Genomic DNA, 8,344 nt, shown 5'->3' with positions numbered 1-8,344 from the left:
ACAGAAATATAGATCAACTGAATGGGATAGAAAGTTCAGAGACAAACCCAAGCACCCACAGTCACCTAATCCATGATGAAGAAGGCAAGAATATACAGTGGAGAAAACATAGTCTTTTCAATAAGTAGTACTGGAAAAACTGAACTTCTACACTTACACGAATGAAATTAGAGTTCTCCCTAACACAATACACAGAAATAAACTCAAAATGGATTAAAGACCTAAGTGTGAGAATGAATATTATAAAACTCTTAGGGGAAATCATAGGCAGAATACTCTTTGACATAAATCACAGCAAGATATCATTTTTGATGCACCTCATAGAGTAATGAAAATTTTTTTAAAAATAAGAAAAAGGGACCTAATTAAACTTAAAACTTTTTACATGTTAAAGAAAACCAAAACAAAACGAAAAGACAATCTCAGAATGGGAGAAAATATTAGCAAACGAAGCAAGCAACAGTGGAATTAATCTCCAAAATCTGAAAGCAGCTTATGCAGCTAAATATAAAAACAAACAACCCAATCGAAATATAAGCAGAAGATTTAAATACCTGACATTTTTCCAAAGACATAAAGGTGGCCAAAAAACATGAAAAGATGCTCTAATTATTAGAAAAATGCAAATAAAAGCTACAACGAGCTATCACTTCACACCAGTCAGAATGGCCATTATTAAAAAATCCACAAACAATAAATCCTGGAGAGGGTGTGGAAAAAAGGAAACCCACTTACACTATTGGTGGTAATATAAATTGGTGCAGTCACTATGGGAAACAGTATGGATGTTCCTTAAAAAAACTAAAAATAGAGCTGCCAGATGACGCTGCAATCCCACTCCTGGTAATATATCCAGAGAAAACCATAGTTCAAAAAAATAGATTCAACCCAATGTTAATGCGGCACTATTTACAATAGCCAGAACATGGAAGCAACCTAAATGTCCATCAACAGACGAATGGATAAAGAAGATGTGGTACATATGGAACATTTACTCAGCCATAAAAAAGAATGAAATAATGACTTTGCAGCAACGTGGATAAACTCACTGAGTCACACTGAAAGATTGCTATACTGAGTGAAGTAAGTCAGACATAAAAAGACAAATATCATAGGATATTACTTACGTGTGGAATCTAAAAAAAGGGATACAAATGAACTTATCTACAAAACAGAAATAGAATTATAGGTGTAGAACACAAACTTATGGTTACAAGGCGATAAGGAGGAGAGAGATAAATTGGGAGCTTGGGGTTAACATATACACACTACCATATTCATGGCATCTGGCCCCATCACTTCACGGGAAATAGATGGGGAAATAGTGGAAAGAGTGACAGACTTTACTTTTGGGTGCTCCAAAATCACTGCAGATGGTGACTGCAGCCATGAAATTAAAATACACTTACTCCTTGAAAGAAAATTTATAACCAACCTAGATAGCATATTCAAAAGCAGAGACATTACTTTGCCAACAAAGGTCTGTCTAGTCAAGGCTATGGTTTTTCCTGTGGTCATGTATGGACGTGAGAGTTGGACTGTGAAGAAGGCTGAGCGCCAAAGAATTGATGCTTTTGAACTGTGGTGTTGGAGAAGACTCTTGAGAGTCCCTTGGACTGCAAGGAGATCCAACCAGTCCATTCTGAAGGAGATCAGGCCTGGGATTTCTTTGGAAGCAATGATGCTAAAGCTGAAACTCCAGTATTTTGGCCACCTCATGCGAAGAGTTGACTCATTGGAAAAGAGTATGATGCTGGGAGGGATTGGGGGCAGGAGGAGAAGGGGATGACAGAGGATGAGATGGCTGGATGGCATCATGGACTCGATGGATTTGAGTCTGGGTGTACTCCAGGAGTTGGTGATGGACAGGGAGGCCTGGCATGCTGCAATTCACGGGGTCACAGAGTTGGACACGACTGAGCGACCGAACTGAACTGAACTGAACTGATATATGAAATAGATAACTAATAATGATCTACTGTGTAGCACAGGGAACTCTCCTCAGTACTTTGTAATGAACTATATGGGAAAAGAATCTAAAAATGAGTGGATAGGTGTTTATGTATAAATGATTTCCTTTGCTATACACCTGAAACTATCATGACATTGTAAATCAACTATATTCCAATAAAGGAAAAAAATGAAAAAGAAAATGGTAGAAATTGGATGATAAAATAGAACTTCCTATTTTGCAGCTTTAGTAAAGCCCACAAGAACTTCTGGTGTTTTCAAGAGGCCCTGCAGTGCAGAACTTGTAGCACGTGCTGTACCCTCTTACATCCTAAAGCAGTGTGCTGTGAGCTGTGCTGGCCTCACTCAGTCATGTCTGACTCTTTGTGACCCCATCGATGATAGCCTACTAGGCTTCTCTGTCCCTGGGATTCTCCAGGCAAGAATACTGGAGTGGGTTGCCATTTCCTTCTCCAGGGGAATGTTGACAATCCAGGGATCAAACTTGACTTTCCTATGTCTCCTGCATTGCAGGTGGGGATTCACCCACTGAACCATCAAGAATGCCATTAAAAGCAGTGTGCCTGAGCAGATCAATTACAGCCTGACACAAGCTCTCATCCACTCCAGGGCTCAGACTGCAAGAGTAGCCACTATCTATCTGAAAATTCCTTCTTATGACAACAGAGGGAAAGGAAAACATAGTGAACCCGTGGTTTTGGATGAATGGCACAGAAAATCACAAGTGCGTGCAGGCAGCTTGTGTTTAGGTATGTTCTTATGTGCATTTTCACAGTCTTAAGCATAGATGGATGTTGTGTTTTTGTTACACTATATACTTCCAAAACTTGATATTTTGGAAAGTTGACATATATTGGAAATGGTTTCTTAAAAGGAGAACCACTGTTAAACTGATGTATTTGCCCTTTTAAACATTGCAGCCTTGGATAATACATTTAGTTGATTTGTTATTCAGTTTTGCCATCTGTGTAATAAAACAATGCTATATGCTTTATCTAGACATCACAGCATTGTATTGTTGAAAAAGTAAGAGACTTTCCTGGTGTTCCAGTGACTAAGTTTCCATGCTTTCACTGCAAGGGGTGCAAGTTTCATCCGTGGTAGGGAAGCAGTCTATAAAAAGTAATAATAATAAAAAATAAATAAAATATGAATGTTGTATCAGAACTACTAAGGGGTACATAATTATATATCAGCTGAAGTCCTTAGGGCACACCCAACAATAATCAAGTTTTACTAGTCTAGAAAGCATATTTTTAATAAATAAATAAAGGTAGTCCACAGACTCCAAGGAAGGGATTTCAAAGAAGAAAGCTCATGAAAGTAGTCAGTTGATCTATTTTCCTCCCCCACCCAAATTCTGGTAGTGGCGCTTTCCCTCTCCTATCCCATTTTGAATATCACCTGTGTATAGTTACCAGAATTTTAACCATGTTCTCAACCATCAAAAATAGGGTCGTCTACGTAGGGTAGTATGAACAAGACTTAGCAAATTCTTCGGCTTTGGTTAGGTATCACCTCTTTGAAAAATCCATAGGCAACAAATGGGCAGTTACTGACAGCATTCACAACTCAGCACAGAGCAGATGAGTTGACATGACTGTGTAGGAAAGTCAGGTGAGGCAGCGATTCCTAGAAAGGCGTACATGATCTGAAAGAGTCTCAGACATTTCCTTGGCCCCCACACTGCTCTGCTCACTGGCGCTGACAGTGTTGGTGTCCCTTAATGCTGAGTTGGTTCCTTTCTGGTTTTCCTCACAGATCCATTCCCTCATCTCTAGCTTTTCAGAAACCTCCTCCAAGACTGAGCCCTATTCATTTCTTGAATATCTCTCAAGCCATTCATTGCAGCATAAACTTTATACTTTGCTTCTTACAGATCTGGACTTTTGATTTGAAAGGGGCTTCTTGTCTCTAAGGATAATATATGGCTCATAAAAATTAAAAGTGCTGACTTTCAGTTGTGTTTTATTTTATTTTCTACCATCGTGAAGTTTCAAGAGCATATTTTCAAAGGGAAAAAAAATTAAACTGTTTTTCATTTATGACTTAACTGACTACAGTCTTTGACACAGTCTTTACAGTCTCAAGATGGCCATCTTTAACTAAGTTGAGAGGAGGGTGATGTGTTTGAGGAAACAAAGAAATAAATCATTCTTGAGAATTATACAGGTATAAAAAAAAACTCAAAAGTGGCATTTAGAATATGGAAATAAAAGTAAATATGTTTGAAAGTCTACTAAGTTTAGAGGAAATGTGTTGTTAAAGAAACTATCTGCCTGGACTAAGAAAGATCTTGAGCCTTAAAATATTATCAAGCTCCTACAGTTTCCCCAACGGGAAGCCCTGCTGTCTTACCTTTTTGATTTATAGGTTTTGGGGCTGGGAAGAGCCACATCTCACACTGTTGGAAAGAACTGTGCATGTCATGCAAATCTATAAATTCCTGACAAGAAACCTAGATATATAATAGGAATAACTTCATTAATGTGGAAACTGCATATCTCAAATTGAAACTTGAACCTGCTATCTTTTAATTGGAATTACACACCTGGTCTCAGGACTTAATGAATCTTAGACTAATGAAGCTTTAGTTCAGTTCAGTTCAGTCGCTCAGTCACCTCCGACTCCTTGTGACCCCATGAATCACAGCACACCAGACCTCCCTGTCCATCACCAACTCCCGGAGTTCACCCAAACTCATGTCCATCAAGTAGATGATGCAATCCAGCCATCTCATCCTCTGTCATCCCCTTCTCCTGCCCCCAATCCCTCCCAGCATCAGGGTCTTTTCCAAAGAGTCAACTCTTCGCATGAGGTGGCCAAAGTATTGGAGTTTCAGCTTTAACATCAGTCCTTCCACGAACACCTAGGACAGATCTCCTTCAGAATGAACTGATTGGATCTCCTTGCAGTCCAAGGGACTCTCAAGAGTCTTTTCCAACACCACAGTTCAAAAGCATCAATTCTTCGGTGCTCAGCCTTCTTCACAGTCCAACTCTCACATCCATACATGACCACTAGAAAAATCAGCCTTGACTAGATGGACCTTTGTTGGCAGATTAATGTCTCTGCTTTTGAATATGCTATCTAGGTTGGTCATAACTTTTCTTCCAAGGAGTAAGCGTCTTTTAATTTCATGGCTGCAATCACCATCTGCAGTGATTTTGGAGCCCCCCAAAATAAAGTCAGCCACTGTTTCCCCATCTATTTGTCATGAAGTATTGGGACCAGATGCCATGATTGTAGTTTTCTGAATGTTGAGCTTTAAGCCAACTTTTTTCACTCTCCTCTTTCATTTTAATCAAGAGGCTTTTGAGTTCCTCTTCACTTTCTGCCATAAGGGTGGTGTCATCTGCATATCTGAGTTTTTTGATATTTTTTCCTGCAATCTTGATTCCAGCTTGTGCTTCTTCCAGTCCAGCATTTCTCATAATGTACTCTGCATATAAGTTAAATAAGCAGGGTGACAATATATAGCCTTGACGTACTCCTTTTCCTATTTGGAACCAGTCTGTTGTTCCATGTCCAGTTCTAACTGTTGCTTCCTGACCTGCATACAGATTTCTCAAGAGGCAGGTCAGGTGGTCTGGTATTCCCATCTCTCTCAGAATTTCCCGCAGTTTATTGTGATCCACACAGTCAAAGGCTTTGGCATAGTCAATAAAGCAGAAATAGATGTTTTTCTGGAACTCTCTTGCTTTTCCCATGATCCAGCGGATGTTGGCAATTTGATCTCTGGTTCCTCTGCCTTTTCTAAAACCAGCTTGAACATCTGGAAGCTCACAATTCACGTATTGCTGAAGCCTGGGTGGGAGAATTTTGAGCATTACTGTACTAGCGTGTGAGATGAGTGCATTTGTTTGGTAGTTTGAGCATTCTTTGTCATTGCCTTTCTTTGGGATTGGAATGAAAACTGACCTTTTCCAGTCCTGTGGCCACTGCTGAGTTTTCCAAATGTGCTGGCATATTGAGCGCAGCACTTTCACAGCATCATCTTTCGGGATTTGAAATAGCTCAACTGGAATTCCATCACCTCCACTAGCTTTGTTCGTAGTGATGCTTTCTAAGGCCCACTTGACCACACATTCCAGGATGTCTGGCTCTAGGTGAGTGATCACACCATTGTGATTATCTGGGTCGTGAAGATCTCTTTTGTACAGTTCTTCTGTGTATTCTTGCCACTTCTTCTTAATATCTTCTGCTTCTGTTAGGTCCAGACCATTTCTGTCCTTTATCGAGCCCATCTTTGCATGAAATGTTCCCTTGGTATCTCTCATTTTCTTGAAGAGAGCTCTAGCCTTTCCCATTTTGTTGTTTTCCTCTATTTCTTTGCATTGATCACTGAGGAAGTCTTTCTCATCTCTCCTTGCTATTCTTTGGAACTCTGCATTCAGATGCTTATATCTTTCTTTTTCTCCTTTGCTTTTCACCTCTCTTCTTTTCACAGCTATTTGTAAGGCCTCCACGACAGCCATTTTGCCTGTTTGCATTTGTTTTTCTTGGGGATGGTCTTGATTCCTGTCTCCTTACAATGTCACGAACCTCCGTCCATAGTTCATCAGGCATTCTGTCTATCAGATCTAATGAAGCTTAATGAGGGTCAAAACAGAAGGAATTCAGGAATTTCAGAGGCAAAGTGGTAGGTAAGAAGTAGATTTATTTAGAGAGATACATATTCCATAAACAGAATACAGTCCATCTCAAAAGGCTTGAGTGTGGCCCTGAAATATGGGGTGGTTAGTTTTGATGCATTGGTTAATTTCATAGGCTAATAAGTGGAAAGATTATTCCAACCATTTTGGAGAAAGGGTGAGGATTTCCAGGATTTTGGCCACTTCCCATTTTCTGGCCTTTTATGGCTGGCCTTGGAAATATGTCACTGCTGGGTGTATCATTTAGTGTGCTGTGTCATTAGTATTACATGTGCCACTGTATTACAATGAGTATATAATGAAGCTTGAGGTCAGCTGGAGGTCAACTCTTCCACCATCTTGGACCTAGTTGGTTCTAACCAGTTTTTGTGATATCCTCAATGGCTATGCCATTCTTTTAAAGATTGTGCCCTGCCACCTTCCCTCTCATTTCAGTGAATATATTTCACAGTGGTGTAAAATTTCAAATTTTACATTATTATCTATCTTTAGTAATTAACAGTGTCAATCAAGGAAATGCTTGAAAAAATGGGAATTGCTACTATTACCCGAAAACTGGATTCACCTCTTGGTGAGTGTGAGGCATTAGGTAAAAGCAAGCCAAAGACCAGGAGAAAAAAAAGATATATTACTTGCAGCAAGTAAGGAGAACACTGGGGATCTTTCCCCTCACAGCAAAATTCAAGGACGTTTTAGGCTAAGGGTACATGCACATTCATGAGGGGCCTTATTGGAGGAAAATTCGGCTTTGAATTGGGGCAGAGGTTGACAGACAAGCTTTAATTGACTGAAGTCTGGAAGGTCAACATCATCATTCTGTCCTCCACCTCAGTACTGGCCGTAGCTTCTGCATAACTCAAAGCTATATTATTATTTAGGAATATTAATATTATTTAGCCATATTATTATTGAGGAACCAGGACCTTGCTCAAGCCTGCATTATTGTGTCTTGACTATTGTGTCTTATTTTCTGCCTTCCTTCCCTTAAGATCATTAATTATGTGACATGTTCACAGATAAGCATTGTGGCCAGGCTTAGATCAGAAAATGACTTAGAGCAAAATGGATTCTTCTGTCATGAAAGCCAGGGACCCCCTACCCTATCTGCCTTGTGGCTCAAACAGTAAAGAATCTGCCTGCAATGCGGGAGACCTGGGTTCAATCCCTGTGTCAGTAAGATCCCCTGGAGAAGAACATGGCAACCCACTCCAGGATTCTTACGTGGGAAATCCTATGGACAGACTGGTGGGCTACAGTCTATGGGTCCCAAAGAATTAGACACAACTGAGAGACTAACATTTTCACTTTCTTTTCTTTAAATTTATCCAAAGCCACCTTGCTGAGTAAACTGATGCTGCCAATGTTTTGATGTTCTATTCTTAAAGCAAAAAGCTGTGATGTTAGAGGGTTATTCTATCATAGAACTTATTTTTAAAAAAGATGCTAGGCTCTGAAGCAGAAAGCTCTGATTTAATTGCATGTTATTTAACAAACATTTTATGTAAATAAAAATGGAAATAGCAATGGAAAAAAGAAGACTCAAAATAATAGTTTATGTGAACATTTTAAATTAATAGTTACCATGGTATAAAACTTCCTTTTCCCTTTAGCACTTTACAGCAGTGGTTATGCATAATTTAAAAATAACATTAAAGGGCATTCAGCTGCAAATCTGAGTAAGACTGTTTCCTTTTAAGCTAGATCATGCACACAGTAAG

The sequence above is a fragment of the Capricornis sumatraensis genome, chromosome 16, assembly GCF_032405125.1.
Source record: "Capricornis sumatraensis isolate serow.1 chromosome 16, serow.2, whole genome shotgun sequence".
NCBI lineage: Eukaryota > Metazoa > Chordata > Mammalia > Artiodactyla > Bovidae > Capricornis > Capricornis sumatraensis.
The sequence above is the reverse complement of the archived record's forward strand: the minus strand, read 5'-3'. Positions refer to the sequence as shown.